The sequence below is a fragment of the Prionailurus bengalensis genome, chromosome B2 (assembly GCF_016509475.1).
Source record: "Prionailurus bengalensis isolate Pbe53 chromosome B2, Fcat_Pben_1.1_paternal_pri, whole genome shotgun sequence".
Lineage (NCBI taxonomy): Eukaryota > Metazoa > Chordata > Mammalia > Carnivora > Felidae > Prionailurus > Prionailurus bengalensis.
In genome coordinates, this window is record NC_057349.1 from 85,469,003 (window position 1) to 85,496,327 (window position 27,325).

The following is a 27,325-nucleotide window of genomic DNA, read 5'->3' on the forward strand; positions in this document are numbered from 1 at the left end:
TCAGGGGGCTCAGCAGCTCTCCCTCCCTTTGTCCTCCAGCCTTCCCGCTTTCTGAGCAGAGCTGGTAACTTATGACCTCCCAGACGCTAAGTCGCGCTTGTTGTGGGAACACAGTCTGTCAGGCCCCTCCGCTTTTGCAAGCCAGACTCGGGGGCTCTGCTTGGCCGGGGAGCCGCCCCTCTGCCCCAGCTCCCTCCCGCCAGTCCGTGGAGTGCGCACCGCCTCGCCGCCCTTCCTACCCTCTTCCGTGGGCCTCTCATCTGCGTTTGGCTCCGGCGACTCCGTTCTGCTAATCCTCTTGCGGTTTTCTGGGTTATTTAGGCAGGTGTAGATGGAATCTAAGTGATCAGCAGGACATGCGGTGAGCCCTGCGTCCTCCTAAGCCGCCATCTTGCAAAAAAAGGTGTATATAGAATATTTAGACTTGTGACTTTCTTGACTTGCTATGATGGTAAAAATAACATAATTATTGTTAATTTGATAGTAGCAATCCTAGTGGTAATAGAGATGGGATAAGTGGTAGTGGCATTGATTAGTATACAGTAGAAAATACAAAACAAGCATAGGGACACTTTATTGACCTTATGATGGCTAAGAGTAACTTTCAACTTTGTATCCAGTGTCTCAATCCAGGTCAGATAAATCTTTTTTATAACATCCTATATAAGGTTGGTAGCTCTCTCATACTCATAAACACATTTCCAAATTCCGTCTCCTTTGACTTTTCTCTCCCGCCATCACCAAAACAATTAAGACTACTTAAAACAATCTCATGGAAGCGCTTGCACTTTTATGGCATTTTCCCTTAAGAAAAGCTTCCAATCTTAAAAAAAAAAAAAGAAAAGAAAAGCTTCCAGAGATCAATACTGGAAATGAGTAAAATTTAGAAATATGTTGGAAGTAGTTTCCTTCAAAATTCTTTAGTTAGATTTGAACCAGAAGGAAGTAAAATGACAATTTAAAAATTCCTCAACTCCTCATGCTGTCTGCTCATCACTCACCTCTAACCCTCCTTCAAGTCATGAGAGCTTTATGGCAGATGAAATAGTTCATCATTTTCTACTGCCAAAAATCAGGTTTATGGAGACAATTGTTTTGGTGATATGTGACTCAAAGATCAATTTGTGATAACTAAAACAAACTTTTAAATTCAGTAAAGAAAATAAAAGTCCATTTTAAAATGAACCAAATATTCAAAGCAAACAAAAGCATTATTTCAAAGAGATGTCTGCACTCCCATATTCATTGAACCATTATTTACCATAGCCAATGTATGGAAACAACCTAAGTGTCTATCTGTAGATGAATGGATGAATAAAATGTAATGTATACAATATGGAATATTAGCCTTAAAAAGAGAAGAAAATCTTGCCATATATGACAAGCTGGAGAGCATAATGCTAAGGGAGATAAGCCAGACAGTGAAAGATAAGACAAATACTGCAATGTATGACTTATATGTGGAATCTAAAAAAAAAAAAAGAAAGAAAAGAAAGGATTTATAAGGTCTGAGAATCTAACATAAAACATGGTTATTTACACTGTATTGTACAGTTGAAATTTGCTAACAAAATAGAACTTAAATGTTCTCCCCATAAAAAAAAAAGGTAAAATATATGAAGTGATGGTGTGTTGATTAACTCAATGGGGGAGTCTTTTCACAATGTTTATGTATATGAAATCATCATGTTGTACACTTTAAAGATATTTTAATTTTGTCAATTATACCAGACTGAAAATTTTTAAGCACTAAAAATATATAAATACATAAGTGGGCATTTATGTTTTTTATTTCACCACTTTATCAATAGTCTAGCAGTTACAATGGAAGAAAAAAATACTTCATTATTAATAAGCGGGGCATTTGATTGTAGATGAATCTCAAAATACCAATAGAGCGCTTTTAGTTTGTTAGTTGGTCAAAGAATACTTCTATTCCTATTACATAACAGACATCACTTTGTCAATCCATGATCAAATCTGCCACAATTGAGAAAATATTTTTTTCTTGGCTGTACATCAAATCCATGCAAGTAGAATGATATTAGAAAGAGACAATGCAGATTTCCAACCACCCTTGTAAGTAATTGACATAGGTCTTTAGTAAGCAATCTTTCTCTCTCAGCCCCCTTTTTGCTTGATAGGGAATAAACCACAGACACCCAAGAAAGAAGAAATAGGAAAGATCATGAAAGGTAATATGCTTCCAATTTTACAGGAGGCACCCTATATTCTTCTAAGATATGAAGACAATCATTAACAGGCTTTTGTAAATTCTTAACTTTTAATTTGGCTTCCTGATTTCATACCTTCAAGATAGCTAGGCTTCCAAATTTTGCCAAATTCCTGAAATTTCTATTTAGTAGAGGGCTTGTTTGAATAACAAAGACCTAATAAAAAAATCTCCAAAATGCTCCCTGCCACTGGGCTTCTTGTTATCTACCAAAAAAAAAAAATTGTAAAGCTTCACAAGTACTCACTTGGCCTCTTTTGACAGAGAAAACCAAGGTTGATAATTTAAGCTTGAAAACATAGAAAGGTTAACGTATAAAGCCCAGAAAAGTCCTTACGACGTTTCACTTGAGTTCAGGACTTAAGTATATATGGTTTCAGTGATCCTTATAAGAAAAGGCAGAATGGCTTAGTGGACCAGAGTATGTGAATTGGAATCAGATGCCCGTGAAAGCCAACCCTTGAACTTGGCACCTTGAAAAATCCTTTTAATCATTTTGTCCTTAGAGAATTGTCACTTACCAGGTAGGGTGCACCACCTTACACAGATGCCAGAATGAAAATTTATAACTCATATTAAGCAGAAGTCATAGTGTCATTAAGCAGATCGTGACTCTATTACAACATATCCTGGGCTGAAATTGAGAAATGAGAGCAATTGGATTCAACATGTTGTTTTAGTATGTAATATACTCCAGCATATACGTAAAATCAACCAACTACACCTTCGTGCAGAAAGCAAAAGCACATATTGCCATTTAGTCATCTTGCTAAAAATTGAAAATAAATGTTTTTGCAAATGTTAATGTTCTCATTCAAAATGTTCTTTTCTAAAATTGGAATCATTTTTCAGTGCTTTCATTTTACACATTTGTAGCATTATTTTGTAAATGGATAGCTCCAAGCAATTTATAATGAGGTTACATTAATTTGCTAAAACAAATTCAGAATCCCTAAATGTTGTATATTATTTGGCTTTATATCATGTAACACATGTCATAGATGCGTCATCATATGCTAGTTTGAGATCTGGAAAGAAAGGATTAAAGTTTATCACAGTTGTTTACCATTTAATCCATTTATTTATTCAACAAATAATTATTGAATACCTTATATTTCCACGTTCTATGACAAGTGGCAGGTATACGTGTTAAAAAAATACACACAAGGTATGCTCTCATGAAACTTACACTTTAGTAGGAAACACAAACTGAAAATAAAGAAATGAATACAAGAGCACATTTTTTTTGAAAAATCACCTATCCCAAAGAAGCACGTTTTATAAGTTTAAGAGAATTAAGGCAGAGTCTGAGGACATGGAATTTAAATTAAGATCTGGACTTTGACGAAATTGTAGACAAGTGAAGGACATTTCATAGAATTGATAGCATGTGCGAATGCCTGGTGTAGGAAGTCCGTAAATTCAAGGAATTGAAAGGAGGACAGTGTTACTGACACAGTGAGGTAAGGAGGAAATGTGTAGAAATGAAGTTGGGGAGGTATTCAAACCAAGATCCTATAGGGTCAATTTTACTTCCTGGAATAACTCATTGAATGCCATTGAATTTTGTTTTTAGTAGGGTGATAACATGATTAAGTGTCCAGTTGCAAAATAGCATTTTGAAATTTATGAATAATGACATATTTGAGGGCAAGAAAAAAGCAAGCACACAAAACAGGAGTCTATTGTAGTAAAAAATGATAGTGTCGTGAGTTAGTGATGCCAATAGAAATGCAAACAACTACAAGTCAAGAATTACAGAGAATGAGAACAGACTGAGCAAGAGCAGAGAATGAGAGAAGTGACAAGAACGATTTAAAAATATCTATTTTGAGTATCTGCATCATGGAGGTGCCATTTAAAAAAAACGAGAAAAAACAAAGCAAGAAATTAAGCAAAATCTGATCGAAAAGAGCAAAAAGTAAATTTTGGAACATAAAAGTTTATCATCGGGAAGCGTTCTGGCGAATGTGTCAGTTGGGTAGGTGCATACATAAATTTGCATCTTGTTAGCAGGTTCATGGCTAGAGATTAAAATGTGGGGTCATTTAAATCCATTAGCCATTAAGGACTGATGAGGGAGCAGTTTTCTTTTAGCAATTTGAGTAGAAGCCAGATTGGAGTACATTTTGGAGTGAAAGGAAATTGGATTAAATGAAAACAGTCATCCTAAATGGCTTTTTTGAGAAACTTACATGAAGAAAAGCAGAAGGGTTTTATATGCTAGATGTAAGGTTTGTCAGAGAGGGGTTTTTACTTATACCTCATATTTGAATGCAGGAATGATTTTAATGGAGGGAAACACTGAAAACGCAGAGGGAGAAGTAAATATTGAAAGAAACAAGTTTAAAAAGAGGCATCAAGATCATGACCAATTGTGGAAGGACTGAGTCTGTGTGGTAACAGGAGGTGGCATAGTATCTGGGAGGGCAGGGTCAGTGATCTTTAAATAATAAATTTTTTAATCCAATTGTAAAATAATCCTGCCTATTGCTACACCATTTCAGAGCATAGCTATGGAAATCTTCTGCCGCAGTTTCACACCAATTTGTTGATATCCTGTCCTTTAAAGTTGGAGACTAATGGGTTATTGTTGAGCCTGTATTTAAGTGTGTGTGTGTGTGTGTGTGTGTGTGCGCGTGCGCGCGCGCGCACAAGGCACAATGTATGGAGTGGCCATGAAAGCCTTATGCTTCTAAGAATTCTACTTCCTCTGTTAAGTATCTGTATAATAATAAATCTGCACAAAAACTGCTGAAGATCGCAAGGGAAAATGAAAATGCTTGGTGAGAAAGGAGTAGAACGTGGATCTCCTAACATAGATACATTGTGCCTGCTTTATAGCAGACGAGGCTTCAAGCAAAATAATTTCAGTTCTTTCACTGCTTTCTCTGGGTTTAATGCTTCTCATGTTATTTTAGGAAAATAGGTTGGTCTGGATTGAATTAATACAAATGAATAATAAAAGCAAATGGGCATTTGCAGATGAAATCATGTCTAATTCATCTCATGTTCATGGTATGATTTTTGTCAAAATAAATGAGTGTGGGTGTTACAAATGAACCACTGTTTCAACAAAGGAAAGGAAATAACAATAGTGATTGTCAAAGTGATTTTAGGATGCATAATTTTACTAATATGTGCTATAGAGTCTACAGAGAAGAAAATATTTTGTGTGGAGTCTAGAGAAAAACATTCTGTGGAGTAAGACTAAAAATTTATGGCAGGTTAAGAATCATATGGAGAACTTTCAAAAACAGATTTGGGGCCGACGTGCGGAGATTTGGATTCACTAGGTCTGAAGTGGGTCCTGGAAATCTACACTGAGGAAACTTTTCCATGCAGTTGGCTTGCAAAGTGACCATATCTCACAATTTCAAAAACGAAGGTTAAAAAACAGGATCAGAATTGTTCTTTTATCCAAAATCTAACTTGTAGCAGTTAAGCAAAGCAGAAAAAATACAGGATGGAGAGGCAATCATACTTGGTTAAATTCACAGATTATTTTGACCTAAGATAAGTGATCTTTTTGGAGTAGAGAGAGTGGGGCAAAATAAACATTTGAAACTTGTCAATCTAGGAATTTATTTATTTATTTATTTATTTATTTATTTATTTATTTATTTATTTAGAGTGCAAGTGAGCATGGGGCAGAGAGAGAGAGAGAAAGAAGGAATCTCAGGAGGGGTAGAAAGAGAGAGAGAGAGAGAGAGACAAGTGGAAAGTGGTGCTCACCTAAAGTAGGGCACTAGCTCACCTGATGTGGTACTCAAAGTCACGAACGATGAGATCATGACCTGAGCCAAAGTCACATGCTTAACAGCTGAGCTACCCAGGCGCCCTCAATTTAGGATTTTATTAACTGAAATATATATTGGCAAATTTTACCAAGAGAGAAATTTATAAAATTACATTTGTGGCTTCATGTAATAGAATTTTCCACATTCCCCATTATAATTTCAAATTAAATATGGCCAATGAGTTTCAAATTTTGTTTTCAAATTTTATTATTATTAAAAAATGTTTTTTAATGTTTATTTATTTTTGAGAGAGAGAGCGAGCGTGAGTGGGGGAGGGGCAGAGAGAGAGGGAGACACAGATTCTGAAGCAGGCTCTAGGCTCTGAGCTGTCAGCACAGAGACCAACGTGGGGTTTGAACCGACGAACAGTGAGATCATGACCTGAGCCAAAGTTGAGCACTCAACCCACTGAGCCACCCAGGAGCCCCTAAAATTAATTTTTAAAAAGTATATTTCTGTAATTTGTTACAATTATATGTACATCATCAAAGAATAACAATTAGTAACAATTACATATAGGTAGAAAAGTACTGTCATATTGAAACAATCACTTGAATATTTAAAATGCTGAAAGAAAAAGAAAGGTTACTGGGGTGCCTGGGTGGTTCAGTCCATTAAGCCTCTGACTCTTGATTTTGGCTCAGGTCATGTTCTCGTGGGTTTGAACCCTGCATATGGCTTCACTCTGGCAGTGTGGAACCTGCTTGGGACTCTCTCCTTCACTCTGCCCCTCCTCTGCTTGCTCACTCTTTCAAAGTCAATAAATAAACTTAAAAAATTTAAAAAAAAGTTTACTGAATGATATAATAGGTCCTAATGGCTGAACATTTTTGTCCACGCATCACTCCTAAACCATGCTGGTCACAAATGCCAAAATGAAGCTATTCAAAGAACAGGATATTCTTTCCTTGGTTGCAGATAGAAAAATTAAATCAGACAAATTGTATATATCTATTCTGCCAATAATGCCAGTGTCTTAATTATGCTTACTATATAGTAAATATTAAAATTGGATGGAGTGATTCCTTCCACTTTAATTTTTATGTGTATTTTATTTTTTAAATTAATTTTATTTTAGAGAAAGAGAGAGAGCAGGGCAGGGATAGAGAGACAAAGACAAGAGAATCTCATGCAGGCTCCACGCTCAGCACGGAGCCCGATGAAAAGCTTGAACCCATGACCCTGGGATCATGACCTAAGCCAAAATCAGGAATTGGACACTTGACTAACTGAGCCATCCAGGTGCCCCATTCTTCTTTTTCGAGGTCCCATGCCCTTGCATGTAAACATAATAATAAACGTCTTTATGTCTACCAAAATCTATGTTCTGATCTTGACAGAAATTGCTTCAAACCTATATGAATTCGGGGAGAATTATCATATTTACTTCCTTGAATCTTCCAATCCATTAATTTGCTAACAGTTCTGCTTTTTAGATACCAAGGCTCTGTCACTCATAGCAAAGCACCACTCATTATCAATGGGTAAAGCTGCACAGGGGGTAGGTCATCAAATTGGAATAATTGTAACATTAGATAGACTTGCATTTTGTTTCTTTTTACTCTACAAAGTGATTATTTTATCTTCTGTTCAAAACCAGATAATAGACAAATGAATTGATCCACAATGTGTGTGAAGTATTACTGGGGATATTAAATATTTTAAGTGGAATGCAGTTTATCTTGAAAGCATAACAGTACCTATTTATTGCCATCTCCAGATTAGGAGAAAGAATAGAAATTGCCCTGTGGTGACCAGGCCTTTGGGAGGGCCCAGAGAGGCAGTTGGTGAAGAAAGTGAGGTAGTTCCCAATTAATTCTATAGGTGAACCATTGACTTCATGAAACTGTGGGGCTTCTCATTTTGCCTTCAGCATTATTGGTTCCCTTTCCTCCCTGAGCTATTTTACTAAGTCATTTGAGGTTAAACCCAAAGGTGTGTCTTACGGAAAGGGCAGAGTGAGAAAGGATAAGTGACCCAAAGTGATTCAAACCAGACTTGGAACCTCTCTAAATATGGTCTGTTCACCAGTTTCCCAGAATGGAGTGGGGCTCTGAAAGTGTATTTTCCCATCCTGTTCCTCATTTACCTTCTGACCGTGGAGAGAGAAACTTCTCAATTGGGCGGTGCATTAGATGTGCTGTGATTTACAAACAGATTTGCCAGCATCCTTCCCTGCCCCCTCCACCCCCTGAGAAAGACAATGAAATAAAAAGTTTTTCACCCCACGTACCATTTAAAAAATTCCACAGGTGATTCTGACACAAAGCCTAGGTGCAGAACACTGGTGTGGAGACTAAAGTAGGTAATGCCAGTTATTAAAACCAACAGATGCAGAGAGCTTAATGGAAAAGCCATTGTAACTTCCTACTGATCTCTGCCTTTTCTATTAGCTTCAGTTAGATTTTCATGGGAATTCATGTTTGTGACTGAATGGTGAATTTATCTGGTCACAGGTGGAAACCAGTGGTCTCATGGCCTTGTGATTTAGAAAGCAGTAGGAGAGGAAAACATTGCTAAGGTGGGATAAAGGGGAATTTTGTTCTGGCAGAAAACCGAAAACCTTTCTGTAAGGTTAAGCTCTACACCACCTCCAGCCAATTAGCGAGAACAACATCGATAGGGCAGCCTTGCAAAAATGGTCATGAGCCTCCCATGCTAAACAACACAAAATTCTGAAAATTTATAGGCAAATTATGTAGAGTTAAGGTGCACAGTCAAATGCAGTCAATTAATGTTATCATTATAAATCAAGATTACAGCTTGCCATGTAAATAATAGTTCATAGTAAGCATAAATAACAGCACAAGTGACTCAATTTAGCAAATCACACAGGCTGCTGTGCATGGTCAGTGTACCGAACTGTTGAAGAGAAAATGAGCCAATTTAGTGCTGGCAGAGAGATTGCTGGAATGCTAATTCAATATTAAACAGACATCAAAGTAGCTGGTAGAACTGAAAGCAAACTACAGGCAAAGAAATTCAAGACCAGTAGCAAACAAACAAAAGGCTCAGGAAAACAAGGTGGCGGAAGTTTTAAATTAATAACCAAAGAAACCACATCGTCTTTTTAAAAATGTAGCCGATGCAGTAGTGGTTCTGAGACAGAATGCAGCAGGGAGCATAGGTTATGCACAGCAGTGAGAGGTGAGATGGTCTAGGTTCAAACTGCCACCAAAATTCCAAAGTCACTCTACCTCTCCTTTGAAAAAATGGAGAGCTATAAATGGCCCTTAACTCATAGAATTGCTCTGACAGCAGTACAGGCTAATGAACATAGCATGGTGTGTGTTGTGCAGTAAACTCAATAGATGTCAGCCAAAAAAACCCCCACAAAAAACAAAAAAAACCAAAAACTTAAACACTCAGGCCTTAGCTGCTGTAGTTACATTTGATAATTCATCATGTCACTCAAGATATGTTCTGTTGTCCACACCTTTGTTTAAGGGAAGAAATCTGCTTTCTTATTGTAAAGAGGGCACTCTGAAAGTATTGGAGTAGTATAGTTTACCCTTCTGTATTTCTCTAGGAAGTCAGAACACGGAGCACGGAGTGTGTCAGCTCCCCAGGACAGCTGTAACAGTGCCACAGAATGAATGGCTGACAAAAATAGAAATTCATTGTCTCACAGTTCACGAGACTGAGTATGAAGTCAGGGTGCCCGCAGGGCCAAGCCCCCCTCTGAGATTCTGGGTAGCACCCTCCCTTGCTTCCACCTTGAACCTGCAAGGCCAGCCACCTTGGCCTCCCTGGTGCTTCACCAAGCATGCCAAGGCTACTCCTCCTTCAGGGATTTGAACACTCCGCCGCCTTTGCCGGGAGCATTCCTCCTCAGCATCCCTGTGTTTACTCCTCACTTCCTGCAAGTCTTTCCATAAATACCACTTTCTCAGAGACAGCCTCTCTAGACTGCCCTCCGTGACAGAAATTCCGATAAACCTTCCATCTACCCTTATTTTGACTTCTCCATATCATTAATACATTAAAAGTCCAAGTATTTGTTAAGGTTCTAGTCAATCCTGTAGAGTAAAAATATCACTGTAGGGTGTGTTTTTGTCTGTTTATATGGCACTAAGAACATAACCTGCACGAATTAGGCACTCGATAAGTAGGTTGAATGAATTAAAAAAATGAAATTTAATAATCTTACAAGATACTTGGAAAAGTGGTATATTGTCAGCATTTGATACATGTAAATTATTGTTTTACTATTACTAGTAAATGCTCTTTGAGAAAAATTGATGATCACCATCATTATTGCACTTATGGAGGACATATTGTGTTTCAGAAAATGTACTGTTTTGTGTATTACCTCATTTAATTCCTTCAACAATTCTATGGGGCAGGTATTGTTATTATTAATATCACTATTTTATGAAGGGGAAAACAGACATTCAGAAATAAAAATAATTTGTTGAAGCTCAATTATCTTATAAATATGGTAAAGTTTATTTTTTATTAAAAATATCAGCTAAGTCACGGGCACCTGGGTGGTTCAGTCAGTTGAGCGTCCAATTTCAGCTCAGGTCATGATTTCATGGTCTGCAAATTCAAGCCCCACATTGGTTTTGCTGCTGTCAGCACAGAACTTGCTTTGGATCTTCTGTCTTCCTCTCTGCCCCTTCCCTGCTCACACACTCTCTCTCAAAAGTAAATAAAACATTAAAAATATGTATATATCCGCTAAGTCATTAGACTTTTTAAATAATGGACCAGATGAAAATAAATTCCATTTTAAAAGAAAATGAAATGGAAAAACTGAAGTCTTCATGATATTTTATGCTTTTAGATGGCCTAATTGTCCTGAATGTTCCTGGTCAGGCTCTCATGCTAGGGTCCCTATGCCCCCAACACTGAAACAGAAGCATTCCGACACATGCTTTATAATTTCCATCAATCACTGAGGACAGTCCAAAGATTAAATAGGATTGATGGTTAATACTACCACTAATCTAAACACAGCAATCCAGTGGTTATATTCTCAAAGCTGTTCTGGTTTCTATGGTACCATTTGTAGCTGGGAAAAGAGCTGTGTCACTCTTGAGGGGTATGTTCTCTTGTGTAAGAGCACAGGAGGCCTCAGCTAGTGTTAGAAGATGCTAAATTCTGAAATTCACTTATTTCCAAAGAAGCCCAATTGTTAAGGACATTATAAAGGACTTATCATCTGTAAAATCAGAAGGAAAGCAGCCTATTCATTTAGTGCTCTTTGGAAAGAAACCAAGTCATCCCCTTCTATCATTGAGAATTCTGCCAAAGACATGGGACTCTGTGGGCAATGGAGGTCAGACTAGTCCCAACCCACCCCTGTGAGTAATATTAAAAAAAAAAAAAAAAAAAAAAAAAGCTTCTCGGAAACATTTGGAATCATGGTAAATGTTTCCTGCCTACACAGAATATCCTTTAAAACTTCTCAGGAGTTAAGTCTCCAACTGTGGAAACATTTGTATAAATTATATGTAGATTAGGCACTCTGTATATGCGTTATATAAAACTGAACTCTCTATTCACTTTTATAACCCTCTGAATTTTAACTGAAGGCATTGATTTTTAAATTTTCCCTAGTAAGAGCAGTTGATTTCATATCTACAGCTACCATTTAGGGGTTATATAAATTTTAAAACGTCTTTGAGAATGAATAGCAATAATATATAGAGTGCTTATAAATATTTATATAATACAACATAATATATAGCATTAATAAAATATGTATAGCTTATTGTATACTAGGTACTGTTCTAAGTTCTTCAGAAGCTGTAAGTAAACAGTGAATTGTTTTGAGATTCTGATGTAATTATTGTGAATTATATCAATTAGAATAACTACTTTTTAAAGTTTTTATTTAAATTGCAGTTAGTGAACATACAATATAATATTAATTTTAGATGTACAGTATAGTGATTTAACACCTCCATACAACACCCAGTGCTCATCACAAGTGCACCCATTAATCCCCATCACCTCTTTAACCCATCCCCTCACCCACCTCCATTCTGGTAACCATCAGTTTGTTCTCTATAGTTAAGAGTCTGTTTCTTGGTTTGCCCTCTCTTTTCTTGCCCTTTGCTCATTTGTTTTGTTTCTTAAATTATACATCTGGGTGAAATCCTATCATATTTGTCTTTCTCTGACTGACTTCTTTCACTTAGCATAATACTCTCTTACTCCATCCGTGTTGTTGCAAATGGCAAGATTTCATTCTTTTTTATGGCTGAATAATATTCCATCAGATACATATATCACCTCTTCCTTATCTAGTCATCAGTTGATGGACACTTGAGCTGCTTCCATAATTTAGCTATTGTAGATAATGCTGCTATAAACATTGGGAGATCATATTTTCCTTTGAATTAGTATTTTTGTATTCTTTGGGTAAATACCTACTAGTGTAATTACTGGATCCTGGGGTAGTTCTATTTTTAACTTTTTGAGGAAACTTCATACTGTTTGCCAGAGTGGCTTTACCGGTTCTCAGTCTCATCAATATTGCAAGAGGGTTCCCTTTCTCCACAGCCTCCCCAACACCTGTTGTTTCTTGTATTGTTGATTTTAGCCATTCTGACAGGTGTGAGGTGATATATCATTGTCTTTTTTATTTACATTTCCCTGATGATGAGTGATGTTCAGCATATTTTCATGGGTCTGTTGGTCATTTGTATGTCTTCTTTGGAAAAATGTCTTTTCCTATCTTCTGCCTATTTTCGATCAGATTACTTATTTTTTGGTGGTTGACTTTCATAAGTTCTTTATATATTTTAGATACTAACCCCTTACTAGACATGTCCTTTGCAAATATCTTCTCTTAATCCATAGGTTGTCTTTTAGTTTTGCTGATCATTTCCTTCACTGTGCAGAAAATTTTTATTTTACTGTAGTCCCAATAGTTTATTTTTTCTTTTGTTTCCCTTGCTTTAGGTTACGTATCTGGAAAGAAATTGCTATGACTGATGTCAAAGAAGTTACTGTCTGTGTCTCTTCTAGAACTTTTATGGTTTCTGGTCTCACACTTAGGTCTGTCATCAATTTTGAATTTATGTTTGTATCCAGTGTAAGAAGGTGGTCCACTTTTATTCCTCTGCATGTTGCTGTCCAGTGTTCCCAAAACCATTTTCTGAAGAGACTTTCTTTAGCCCATTGGTATTCTTTACTGCTTTGTTGAAGATTAATTGACCATAATAGTTGTGAGTTCATTTCTGGGTTTTCTATTCGGTTCTATTGACCTACATGTCTATTTTGTGCCAGTACCATACTGTTTTAATTAGTACAGCTTTTAATATAACTTGAAGTCTGGAATTGTGATGCCTTCTTTTCTTTTTTAAGGTTGCTTTGGCTATTTGGTGTCTATTGTGGTTCCATACAAGTTTTAGGATTATTTTTTCTAGTTCTGTGAAGAATGCTGGTGGTATTTGGTAGGGATTACATTAAATGTAGAATATTTTTTAATGTTTAAAAATACATTTAAATGATAATGCATATTATTAAATAATCCAATTGGAGATTTATGTGTTTTATGCTATCAGAATAAAATTCTGTGGCTGTGAAATCAGTTTTGCCATATTGCCATCATTAGTATATAGCTAATATGTCCAATTCTAAACTGAATACTATTCTTTTTGTTTAGTGTTATTTAGATCTGTCTCTTACTATTCTTTTACCAGGTATTCTGGTAAAGTTCTGGTCAGTTTACAGATGAACAATTCTAGTTTTTAACTTGGTTGCTCTTAAGCCTCTATATTTTCTCCATAGTTTTACTTTTAATGAGGTGTGCAAAATAAAACCATCCTTTTTAATCAGTATTATGGCTACGTTGATCATTTTTAGTATGGTCTGTGTTGAATATTGTTAGGGCAAGTATAGTCTACTTTATTTTCCATATTGCCAAGTATGAGAACATATTATGTTTAAATTATTGTTTGATAACTCTTCTAAAATTCTTTATTTTTACATGTGCAGTATTTTATATGAATCATTCATCTATGAGTTTAAAATAAAACAATTTCACTGTTTCATTTGGCCAGGGGCATACCTTTTTTCCTCCCCATTAATCTTCTCTTTAAATACTAACTAGCTATATTTCTTCTGTGTTTTCAGTTCATATGTTCTAGATTGAATTTCAGTCTGATATCTATTAAAAGAATGTTTATGAAAAATATGATCCCTAAAGAGAATAACTTTAGAGAATTTGTCTATTGTTCCAATGGATTCTGCATACTTTAAATATGATATTTTTAAATCCACAAAATAATTTAGTTTTATGAGAATCCAATGTCCATTTGAAAGAAGGAAAGCCATTTATAGAAATTAATCTAAGGGAAAAATTAACACAATTATCCTTAGACTAAAGCAGGTTCATAATCTCTGGTATGTCAAATAGGATTTCACTCTGTAATAGTAATACATTAAAAAATATGCCTACCAAGTATTGAAAAATGGACTCCAATGGCATAAAAGGAAAACAGAATATATGAAATTATTGACAACGTTTTAATTTTCTTTGGAAGTTAACTGAAATGTCCTTATATATTATTAAAATAGAAATTCATACCAAAATTTGCATTTTGAGAGCCATGGACAAAACAGTGTTTAACTTTATCCTAGTAATTTCTCTTGGAGCTATAATTACAGATTTTTTTTCATCAGTCTATTCTCAGTCTGAGATTTCAGTTCTGATTGGTATTGTAGGTTTAATTTCTGAGTGCTAACAGAAGAGATAACATTAGTTAAGTGTCTATTATGTCTATTAAGAGTCATTAAATCTCAGGATAACTTCTCGATTAGGTATATAAAAGAATGAAGATCTTTAAGAAAGTGGCTGTTACAGAAAATCCTTATTGAATACAGCATCAGTTATGATAGGCAGAACATGGCAATATAAGTCCATGAGAAAATAAACAAAACAGACTTTCATCAAATGCAGGGAAATTGATAATCTCAGTAGCACTTAGATCCTCAACATTTATCGTTGTTAACCAAATGCAAAATTTGCATCAGAAATGCTGTGGCTAATTCGTTCTCTTAATTTATTATCGTGAACAGTAACTACTGAGTGGAATTAACTGTGCTAGACTAGAGATTGACAAGAGATTTAATGAGTGTTTATTTTTTAACACAGATCAAATAACATCATTCATGCACACATGGAAATTGTAGTATAAAGAAATGGTGTCATCATCATGAACAACTAAAATGGAATTTACCATGTGACTCACTGATCCTAAGAATAAAGTCTTTCAAATCCAGTATCATTAAAAATGCTAATATTTCGATTATACAGGCATTCTCTAATGTCCTAAGCATCAGGTCAACAGAAAGATGTGGAAAGCTATAATTTTAGAATTAAAACAAAGATATTAGGTCATCATATTAAACTCAAGCTACTAATAAGATCAAAGGTCATTCTTATCTCTATACTTTAAGAGAATAGGTAACAGTTTTTTTCTAATTATATTTTTTCCTTACAATTTAAATGCCTAGGATATGTAGGGAGGAGAATATGAAATTTACCAAAGGAAAATAGAGCTTATTTCTTCTTGTTAAATAATAACTAAATTTTCTGGAAATTTCATTGGACATGGTCCAAAAAAATAAAAAGAAAGAAAGATTTCACTGCTAACTTATTAGTTTCCAGCATCATCAAGAATATGTTCAAATTTGTCTCTGAAATCAGTGAGGTGTCCTGCCAAGAACTCTTGATCATAAAACATAAAGTTGTATTGATCTCTCCTCAATGGGGGTGGGGTGGGGTTAAAATGTCTTTTAATAAAAAACAAATGGGTGTGTGGAGATCATAAAATTCTGTGCAAACAATATTCTAAGTCCTATTAACCTCCATGCTATCATGGTTAAGAACAGTTTTCAAACATCACATAATGAAATGATTATACTAAGGCAAGTTTCTGAGGAGAAGAAGGGATGATTAAAACACCAAGAATTTACCAGAGCTGCAAGAAGAGAAGTGTTGAGTGGGTCAGTAGACATATTTACTGTTAAAAAATCTACATAAATGAGCCTAGACAGAGAAAGCATCTGTGAATTTGTTAAATTTGAAAACTCTGAGGAGAATAATAAATATAGCACAGGCAGCATGAAAAAAAAAAGTCCGTGAAATTTGGCAGTCTACTGTGCTAAAAGTAGTTGTATGTACAAAAATGGAACCTTGTACAGCTGGCTTAAGTATAAAGAACCAAAATGGAGAGCCAAAAACTCTAGTACATTAAGAGCCCTTATAGAATATTCAATAAAAAAATAAGTGTCTATTAATATTAAGGACTGTATTTTGGGCATGTAGTTGAGAAAAAGAAAATACAGGGGTTGAGAAAAATATGTTAGAAGAGACAAAATGATTGATGTGAAAGTAATATCAGTTTATTACCATACACCATCACTGAAATGTATGTGGTCACTATTCATCTAGCTATCTTTTAGACAGTGTAGTAGAGTTAGTTAAATCTTACATGCCACATAATATCAAATAATTATTTTTCTGCTCACAGAAAATGTACCTTGTGAGGAGGATAGGGGCAATGGTTTCTAACACTGGTTATAAACCTATACATTTATTAACATGTTTAATTATTTTAAATTAAATTATTTAGTACCTATTGAAAGTACACATTGAAAGCATTTTAATGTGTTGCAGAGTTTTACATTTCACCAGGTACATAGGACAATGTTGAATGATAATTTTTCAAAACATATCTCCAAACTACCACCATTTTAAATTACTGTCCTACTTCTCTCTTCAGCAGCAAACATTTTAAGAGAGAATTGTACTTGAATCTGTAACTGTCAGAGACAAACTTTTACCATGTTGGTAGAAGATGAGGTGGGATGGTTTATCTCCTACTTTGACTCTATTGTGAAGACAAGATGTTCATTAGAGTCTACTTGAATCCAAGAAGTTCTCTTACATGACTTCTGTGCCATAGTAAATTTGGGACTGAGTTTAGTCATTTACTCACCTACTCATTTATTACTTCAAAAATATTTATTGTTAACTATAGTCTGATTTTGTGCTAGGTGCTGGGGATATAGCAGTCACTAGAAAATACAGGGCCCTGCACCTTTTATTTGGGAATAACTGAAAGAGGAATTCTTCTTATTAATTTTTAAAAAAATGACTACATTTAATAAATCATTAAATTACAGACAATGAATCACGAATATCTCCAAGAGAGCAGTATACTATATATTAGAGTCTACGATTAATATCCTTCTTAAGGGTTGATAATAACTTGCAAGACTACAAGGTTACAACTGTTTTATTCCATTTACTATCTGTCCTCATGCTCTTGGTCTTTCATTTTCTGAAGTTTCTTAGTCCTTATTGATACCATCAGTTGATACATGAGTTGATCATCGTCTCATAGGGCCTCCATCCTCATTTCAAGAGGGACTGCTGACTCCCTCACCAAGTGTGCTAGCATGATATTTCCATCATCCCTAGGGTTTGCTATCCTTGTCATAGAACCTCATAACTGTGTTTGTGTTTTCTCATTCTCCTTTGTCTCTTTCATTTCTTCTGTATGCCTCATGCACTGGGAGGTATACATGGGGATGCTTCCTTTGCTGCCTTTCCAATCCCAGGATATTGGAAGGCCTCCCTTCCCTCTCTTTGTCCTCCTCACTTATAGTCTATAATACTCTGTTGTTCAGACTCTTTTTCCATCTATTCGTCAATTTTAACTTTCAGATTTTGGTCATGGAAAAAGAAGTTATCTATTCATTTCTCAGTAAACCACATTGTTTTAGGTGAAAAATATTACCATCCATGTCCTGTGGAAAGGGCTCCAAGAAACTGTTAAACTTGATTTGTAAGTACCATTCTTTTCATTTTACAAATATTCATAGCTGGATAATTGTATTGTGAATCTCACCACAAGCTGTAAATATAGTGATCCACTTAGCACATTGATGCTTTTGCCCTTTGCATGATGGCACACTTCTTTGTACATGGCCCGATTACCGATGGCCACACTGATGATGTCTCTTTTTGGATGCAGTTGGAAAATTTGCCGTCATCGTTTCTTCAGAATTAACATCTCTAAAAATGAAGTTATCTGAATATTGTCCAAACCACTCAAGGTTTCCTTTTCCTACTCACTTTCCTACTTCTAATATCATCTACTCAAAATAGGCTAAACAAGCTGAGTCCCTTACCTTCATCAATGCTCATCTGCCTTGAAACTCCTAACATCCTGGGGTTTTTAGTTTCACCTGCCCAAACATTTCTTCTTCTTTATTCCAAATTCTAAATTCTAAATTCTAATTCTTCTTTATTCTAAATTTATTCTAAATTCCCTAATAGATTTCCTCATTAACTTTATTCTTATTTAATTTATTCTACTTAATGTTTCAAGTTTTTATTTAAATTCTAGTCAGTTAACATATAGTGTAATTCTAGTTTCAGGAGTAGAATTTAGTGATTTATCACTTACATATAATACCCAGTGTCCATCACAACAAGTGCTCTCCTTAATATTGGAAAGACTCCACCAAAAAATTGCTAGAACTGAAACAAAAATTGAGCAAAGTCACAGGATACAAGAAATCTGTTGCATATCTATATACCAATAATGAAGCAGCAGAAAGGGAAATCAAGGAATCAATCACATTTGCAATTACACTGAAAACCATAAGATACCTAGGAATCAAAAGAGGTAAAAGATCTATACTCTGAAAACTGTAGAACGCTTATGAAAGAACTTGAAGGTGATACAAGGAAATGGGAAGACATCCCATGGGATGCTCATGGATTGGAAGAGCAAATATTGTCGAAATGTCAATAGTACCCAAAGCAATCTATACATTTAATGCAACCCCTATCAAAATACCACCAGCATTTTTCACAGAGCTAGCACAAACAATCCTAAAATTTGTATGGAACCACAAATGATCCTGAATAGCCAAAACAATCCTGAAAAAGAAAAGCAAAGCTGGAGGCATCACAATTCTGGACTTCAAGGTGTATTACAAAACTGTAGTCTTCAGGATAACATGGTCCTGGCACAAAAACAGACACATAGATCAATGGAACATAATAGAAAACCCAGACATGGACCCATAACTATATGGTCAGCCAATCTCAACAAAGCAGGAAAGAGTATCCAATGGGAAACAAAGACAGTCTCTTCAACAAATGGTGTTGGGAAAACTGGACAGCAGCGTGCAGAAGAATGAAAATGGACCACATTTCTTACACCATGCACAAAAATAAATTCAAAATGGATTAAAGACCTAAATGTAAGACAGGAAACCATCTAAATTCTAGAGGAGAACAGAGGCAGCAACCTCTTTGACATTGGCTGGACCAAGTTCTTACTAGACATGTCTCCAGAGGCCAGGGAAGCAAAGTAAAAATGAACTATTAGGTCTTCTTCAAGAAGCTTCTGCACAGTGTAGGAAACAATCAATGAAATAAAAAGACAACCTTTGGAATGAGAGAAGATATTTGCAAGTTGCATATACGATAGGGGGTTAGTATCCAAAATCTATAAAGAACTCATCAAACTCAACATCCAAATTTCAAATAATCCAGTTAAAAAATAGGCAGATGACATGAATAGACATTTTTCCAAAGAATACATCCAGATGGCTAACAGACACATGAAAAGATGCTCAATATCACTCATCATCAGGGAAACACAAATCAAAACTAAAATGAGATGCCTCCTTATTAACTTTAACTGAGAGTATTTTACTCTTACAACAGATCTTCCCATCTACATTCACCCTTATTTTTGCAACCCTATCACCCAATTTTCTTCTTTGATATGCCATTCTGATTTTAAGAAGCCTACAAAATCTCTCTAATGCCTAGAAAATAAAGCCCACATTCCAATCTTATTCCTTATTTGTTTTTGTTCATCTACCCTACTCCCCAGGGCATCTCCTTTCCCCTGAATATTATTTATACTTCTCTTATCTGTTCCTTCTAATAAAATATCTCTACTTGTAGAATGTTCTCCCAGTGTCTTCACTGCAATGCCTCTTCTCTAAACTTTATGTCCAAATCTTGCCCATGTTCAAATCACAATAAAAATATCACTCTGTCTATGGTCCTACCTGCAAGATCCATTGTCTTCCTCTATACTCATCATTAACTCCCTTTGTTTGCCTTTCTCAATTTCATTGTGTTAATTTGTTTATGTGATTAGTTTGTTTTGCTTTGCTTTTTTGTTATGGTTTACAATTTCTTATTCAAAGTATATTGTGGAAAATATTTTTTTTCTCCTGGAATTCAAATTCACCCTGAGAGAAATTACTGTGTTACCTTATTTAATAAAAAGAAACAGATTTGTAGTCAGATAGGCCTAGCCTTTCTGTAGTCCAAGAGACTCTAAGTGATTTGGGGCAATATGTGGACTAGATCCTTGCATGCATAAGCAATTTTAACCTCAACATGAGGAAGTCAGTTTAATTATCAGTAATGAAAAATTAAACACAATCTGTGACGGTGAGATGAGAATCTTACAATGTCTAGCTGTCTTCCAAGCCTAGAAACCTAAGGGATAGGATGTCAGCATTCTGGGGGCCCTGAGGCCTCTGCATTATTCTTGCTTTTTGACTCATCCTGCTCTGTGAGGAAATCACCCATGTCTTGCTAATAGGCTACTCTGAAGTCTTTTCAAGGTTGTAGATTTTCACCAGCCTTTTTTACCTAGAGATGTTCATGATCACGTTTCTGATTTGGCTGGAAAAGATTATCCATCCAACATTCAACCATGGCTCTTCTCACATGGCAAGCTCCCCAAAAGGGAAATAAAAAGTCTTATACTCTCCTTTGTTGTTTAATTGTTCCTGCAAGAGACAAGATTAGAAAAATAGTTTTTAAAATATTAGAAAAATATTGACAGTGACACCTAAGTTTTATGTAGGTAATGTTGGCTGAAATAGGCTCAAAAGATACAAAGAGAGAAGAGGCTGAGGGATGGTCCAGGCAGAGGCCTCCACTCTGCAGCAGTTATGACAAGGGGGGTGTGCTCAGGCTACCCACAGCGAGGCTCTCCCTTATAGTAGAAAGCCAAGAGAGAGGTTATAGATATCCTTTAAAACCTTCAGCTGCACCACCCAGAAACTTCAGCATAAATACTTTACGTAGTAGAAAATAAAACTTATGAGCTTTTGTGAAATCACAGCACCTAGAAATAAAATCCCAGGGATAGCTGCTGGACTAGTTTTCTAATATAAAGTTATGCACAGTTTTCATTGCCAAGGCTACGTGTCACAAGGTCGAATCGGCACTAAAGAGGAGATTACACAAATGTATAAATAGCAGGAGGCCAAGAGAGCAACTGTTCACCATAATGTTTGACTTAAAAAGATGTAACTGATTAAGTGTAGCGTTAAGTGTAGAAGGACAGCAACATTGTAACTTATAAGGAGTTACCCTCCTAAGTGATTATCAAAGTAACTTCACCAGCTTGGCTCAATAAGGAGCATAGAAAAAGAAGAAATAGTGTCCAGAAATGCTTACAACTGGGGAGGAGAAAGGAGGACTAGTGAAGAATTCTTGGGGAAGAGTGTCCAGAGGATTTAGAAAGAAGCCTGACTGTGAGGGAAGAGGCTTTGCAGACAGACAAGCATGAACACAATCAGAGCTCCTCTTTTCACCTAGTTTTAGTGTGATTTTGAGCAAGTTGTTTACCAATTCTGAGCTATCATTCTTTTGCAAAAATGAGGTGACTGCATTTGCCCAGAATAAAAATGGAATACATAAAAAATTGACTATATACGCATATATACTTGGCACAGTGAATATGCAAAAAATGGCAGCTATTTGGGACTAAAGCCAGATATAGTATCATGAAGGCTATAATCCTTACGTCTAAGGTAAACTTGAAATTTAATAGTAGATCAATGGGAATTATTTATCATCACTCTATTTCTATCATCACATCAAATCTGAAATTGACAGACATAAAAACATAATTAGATAATTTTCTGCTTCCTAACCTCCTAGGTCCCCAACCTCCTTTACAAAACAAAACAAAACAAAACAAAACAAAACAAAACAAAACAAAACAAGTTTTGAGCTAATTTCATCACTGAACCTAGTATGTAGCAGTTGTTTAGAACATTCTTGTTTTACTACCACAAATGGCAGGAAAGACTCCTATTTGGATAATGTCGAGTACACCATCCAGTGTTAGCATTTCAAGTCAAGGCTAACTTGCGATGGTACAGCTAGACAGCAATCTTCCTGTCATCCCCGGAAGCTCAGGAGAGCCAAACAGTGGTTGTACCTGCAGTTAAAATTTACCATTTGTGAGCAAAATTTTAAACTGCAGTATAGAATTACTTTACCATTGATGCAAAAGCAGTTTACTTTTTAAGCATGCTTCATTTTAGAGATTTCCTATGGCACAAAATTTATAACAAACTAAAACTAAAAGCTTGCCTATAAACCAGAAATCTAGAAATCCAGACAATATATTAAAAAATGTGGTTTATAGACAGGCTTCAAATCTTATTGCCAAATAAATATGGGTATATACATGTATAAATGCATATGCATATTTAAAATGTAAAATAAACATTTTAGACATACATCATACTGTATATATTTCTAAATACATTATTTTTTCAATTGAATAATACCTCATAGATCTGGTGTATCACATTAAGTATCCTTGAAAACATGATTTTAATTATTATATCTTTTTGTATCATTAAGTCAAATAATTTTCTCTCTTGGCAATTTAGGCATCGTTTTTGTATTTTGTTTTAATATTAAGATAATACTATAAAAAACATATATCAAATATATGTGCACACACACAGTCATGGCTATCACTGAAGTTTTATTTGTGATACATTTACTTTATTATTTATATAACCTTGACTAGACAATTTTTTATATTTATGATGTTTAATGTCCAAGTACAAATAAATTTCTACGCACGTACTAGTTCTTGATTTGTTTTAGGAGATGTGCTATGGAGGTAGAAATGCAGAAATTTGTATTTGTTAACATCTTATTATTATCATTTCTTATTTATTGCTGTTAAAGGCCCTTATTTCCATAGGCCTCTGTGGAATTCTCTCCTGTGTTTTATCTCTAATCCCTGTCACTAAAGACCAATGCTGTCATTTCCTGCTGGTTAATGGAGAGCTCCATCCTGTGGCCACTCTTCAAGCACTTCAATCCTTCAAAACCAGACACTGCACAGCTCTCACATCTAATTAGTTTTGAAAGCCTATTGATTACTCCCTGCAAAGATCCCCTCACATCTGCTGCCTCATTTCCAGACCCAGTGGCTCTGCACTAATTCTGTCCTTATCATTCTACCTCTGAACCACTGCAATAATTTCCTAACTCTTTAACTCACCAACATGGCCCCATGACGTAAATTACAAAGATGAACACTCAGTATCTCTCAACATACTGTCCTCCATGATCCTTTCTCTATAGCTATTCAGGTATACTCAATAACCCTGTAATCACCTTGAAATCACCACTAAAATTTTCCCCAACCTACTCCTGCAGCCTAGAATGCACCCCTCCCCTTCTCTTCTCCTTTCCCTTCCCCATTTCACCCTTCTTCAGAAATTCACTTGTACCTCAAGCCTCACATCAACTTCTTCCACCTCTCCCTAAGCTTAAAGCACTCTGTCTTCTCTCTGAATTTCTATTACACTTGTTGTGGGTCCTCCAATTTCCTTGGTCTTTCTGTCTCCCTGTTTCCTCATTGGCAAAATGGGTATAATGTCAGCAACATACCTCATAGAATTAATATAAAGATTGGATGATGGGATCTGTGCTTAGAAACAAATACTTCCGGGCATTGTAAATGCTCAGTAAATTTCGTTTTGCTATTAAAACGAAGTGGATGAATATCATAATGATGTTGTGTTAACTCATTAATTATATTTCCTGTTGGCCTGCATCGGTACTCCCCAAGTAGAAAAAAATTTCCTGCAGAATAGAGACTGTCTTCCTATTTTGCTTCTTATAGAATGTCTTATATAAAGTGGATGTCTCAGGACTACTTATTGATTAATGTGTTCCTTTAAGCACAAGAGGGCTGAGGGGCGGTACTGCTGTCAACATTCCCTTCGTAGGACCTGTAGCACTTCAGGAATATTGCACAACTATGAAGAAAATGAACGTTAGTCTCTGTGAATGAATCTGAGTAGATTTTTATTGCAAGAAAACTTGTCAGCCTCACAATAAAATACTTTTGATGAACACATAAAAAATAGGAAAAAAAAAACAGCCCTTGTCTTAGTTCAGGCTGCTATAACAAATGGCCACAGGTTAGGCAGCTCAAACAACAATATTTATTTCTCGTAGTTTTAGAACCTGGATGTCCAAGATCATGGTGTTTGCGTAGTCAGGTTCTGGTGAGAGCCTTTTTCTGGTTTATGGAGGCCTGACTTCTTTCTATATCCTCACATGGTAGAAAGAAAGCTAGCTAGATCTCTGGCCTCTTATAGTAAGGGCACTAATTCCATTCATGAGGCCTCTGCTCTCATGACCAAATTACCTCCCAATGATGGCACTTCCAAATACCATTACTTTGGGATTTGGGTTTCAATATTTAACATTCCAAACTCAATATTCAGGAGGGGAAGGGGAAATATGTGTAGCATTATGTCCCTGGCCTTATCTCTCATCTATTTACCCTGTGAAGTCCGCTCATAGTTTTTTTTTTCTTAATGTTTATTAATTTTTGAGAGAGAGAACGAGAGAGAGAGAGACAGAGAGAGAGACAGAGACAGAGAGAGTACAAGCAGGGGAGGGACAGAGAGATCTGCTCTTTTTGAAGGCTGGTAACAGCTCATAACTCTGTGCCTTCAAGACTGAAATAACCTCATTTACTAGATCTCCTGCAGACCCAGGGACATCCCTTGGACTCCCCCCAACATCCTATATACTGGAACTTTGTTAAATTAACACTTGTTGAGTAGACCCCCAGGGTGCATATGGTGAGCCACAGTTCAACAAAAGACCACAAGGGCAAGTGAAATAGAGAAGTTTTTGACTCACAGATCCTGGAATAGGTACACAGCACACCTGGAGGAGCCACGTGAGGAAGTCAAAGCAGGGTACAGGTAGAGCATGGGAGGACCTGGGGCACAAGCTTTTATTAACATCCAAAAGTGAAGTGCTTTGGAGTTCCTAAGCTAAGGATGGACTGGTCAATTCAAACCAAGAGGAGTTCTGATAAGCTTCAAGAGGGGAGGCGGCTTATCTAAGGGTTGCATTAGGGGAAGGCACTGGGGAGACTGCTTATCACAGGATTTTGGGGGGAGTCATATCAGGAATTTACATTGACTTTTACTTGTGACTTTGAAGGCTGTTACCTAGGGCTGGAGGGAGGGGCTGTGTCAGTTCAAGGCAAGCCACATGACCACACAATATGAATGCCAAGAGAGCAATATTATGGAGTAGTTTAAATACATTCTCAACATCACAGTGAACAGTAATGATACATCAACCAGGTTACACTTATCTCCTAGCATTCCCTGTCTCAGTTCCCTTACTCAGCCTCCATTCTGTTAATCTAACACTCCAAGTCCTTTTCTCCTAAATCCATTCACATCAGTTTATCTGATTGAAGCATACCTCCCACACATCATCCTTTGACTGCTTATCATTCTTTAGTCTTAGCTTGCATGGTATGTCCTTAGCCTTTTGAGACACTCATTCTAAAATACCCTTCACTCTTTTTTTTTTCTCCTACAATTTATTTATTTATTTTTGAGAGAGAGAGAAAGAGTTGGGGGGAGGCAGAGAGAAAATCCTAAGCAGGCTTCAAACCTGACTCAGGGCTCGATCTCACAAATGGTGAGATCATGACTCAAGCTGGAATTGAGTCTGATGCTTAACTAGTTGAGCCACCCAGGCACCCTGACTTCACTCTTATTCTATTGCATATTTTAGTCTGTACGTATTTTGTAATTTTTTTTTTTTGGTCTCAAAAAATCAGGAACTTTGTCTCCTTTATGTACTATTACCTAAAAAAATGCTTGCCATATAGTAAGCATTTTATTCTGAAACATGTGCATAAAGAAATAAAGAGGAAAAATGAAATATTAAAAAAAATGTTAAAATATTTTTGCTTGTAAATAATTTAAATGTTGACTAGTACATTCTTTTAATGAAAGCAGTACACAATTCTCAAAAAGTGTCCCTTAAATTTTTACTGATATTTTTCCAATAGAAAGTGGGATTACTGAAATAATGTTAAAATAATGTCTGTTTTAAAATAACTGAAAATTATGATTAATTCTTATTAAGAAGATACTTTATAATATTCAAAAAAATCTCTTAATTTTTTTCTTTCTGATTCTTTCCAAGTGTTACATAGAAATTCATGCCAAAATTTGTGAAGTGTTTTGCATTTCCAATGAATTTTTTTCCCTTTGTTTTATATATGCACCTGTTTTCAACTCCTACATATGTAATTCTCAAAAAAAAAAAAACCTAGGTGAAGAATTGGCATCTACAAAAATCTGTTGTTTCAGGATTACATGTATTCAAATGCAATGGGTCTAATCTGTTCTTAAAAACAGATATAAAAAGATAAGAAAAATATTTTATAAATATGGTTAATATAAGATCATTCTCTCCATAATATAAAAAAAGACAAAATTATAATTTTATTTTTATGTTGCTATTTGTTCTATAAATACCTACATATCACTTTATTAAAATTTTATCAAATGACCTAATCACATTGACTAACCTTCCCCTAATGTTCTCCAATACTTTTCCATGAGGAATTTTCCCCAGCATTTGAAATTCCTTCTGACTTTTATTTAAACAGAGTTGAGTTTAATTTCTTTCCCGCATTGCAATAGTCTTGAACAAATTCTTCCTAGCCATTTTCAACAAGCATCCAGTGCAATTTCTCTTTGACAGTTCTTTTACCTAGGTAACCTGCTTTGAGAGAAGCTTAATTTGGCAGACAAGAAAATAATTGAAAGACCAAGCCAAAAGACCTAAGACAGGAAAGGAATTGAAAGGCAAAGACAAAAGACCAAAGACAAGAAAGGAATTGAAAGACCTTACTGAAAGGGCCAATAATATAATACCACAACCTGACAAGTGTAGAGTTTGTTTTCCCCTAGGTGAACTAGATGAGTGGGTTGAAGGTGGGAGGAGAATTAAATCAGTTACAGTGAATTAAAGATCAGTGTTTTCTTTACACATTAGATTGGAGTGTAAATGAATTGTGACCCCTTTACTCAGGTTATAGGAAGTTATGGCAGAGCCAACCAAACTCATGAAAGTCACCCTCCTGTTATAAGCCAATCCAGGCACCCTCCCTTCACAGGGAATATT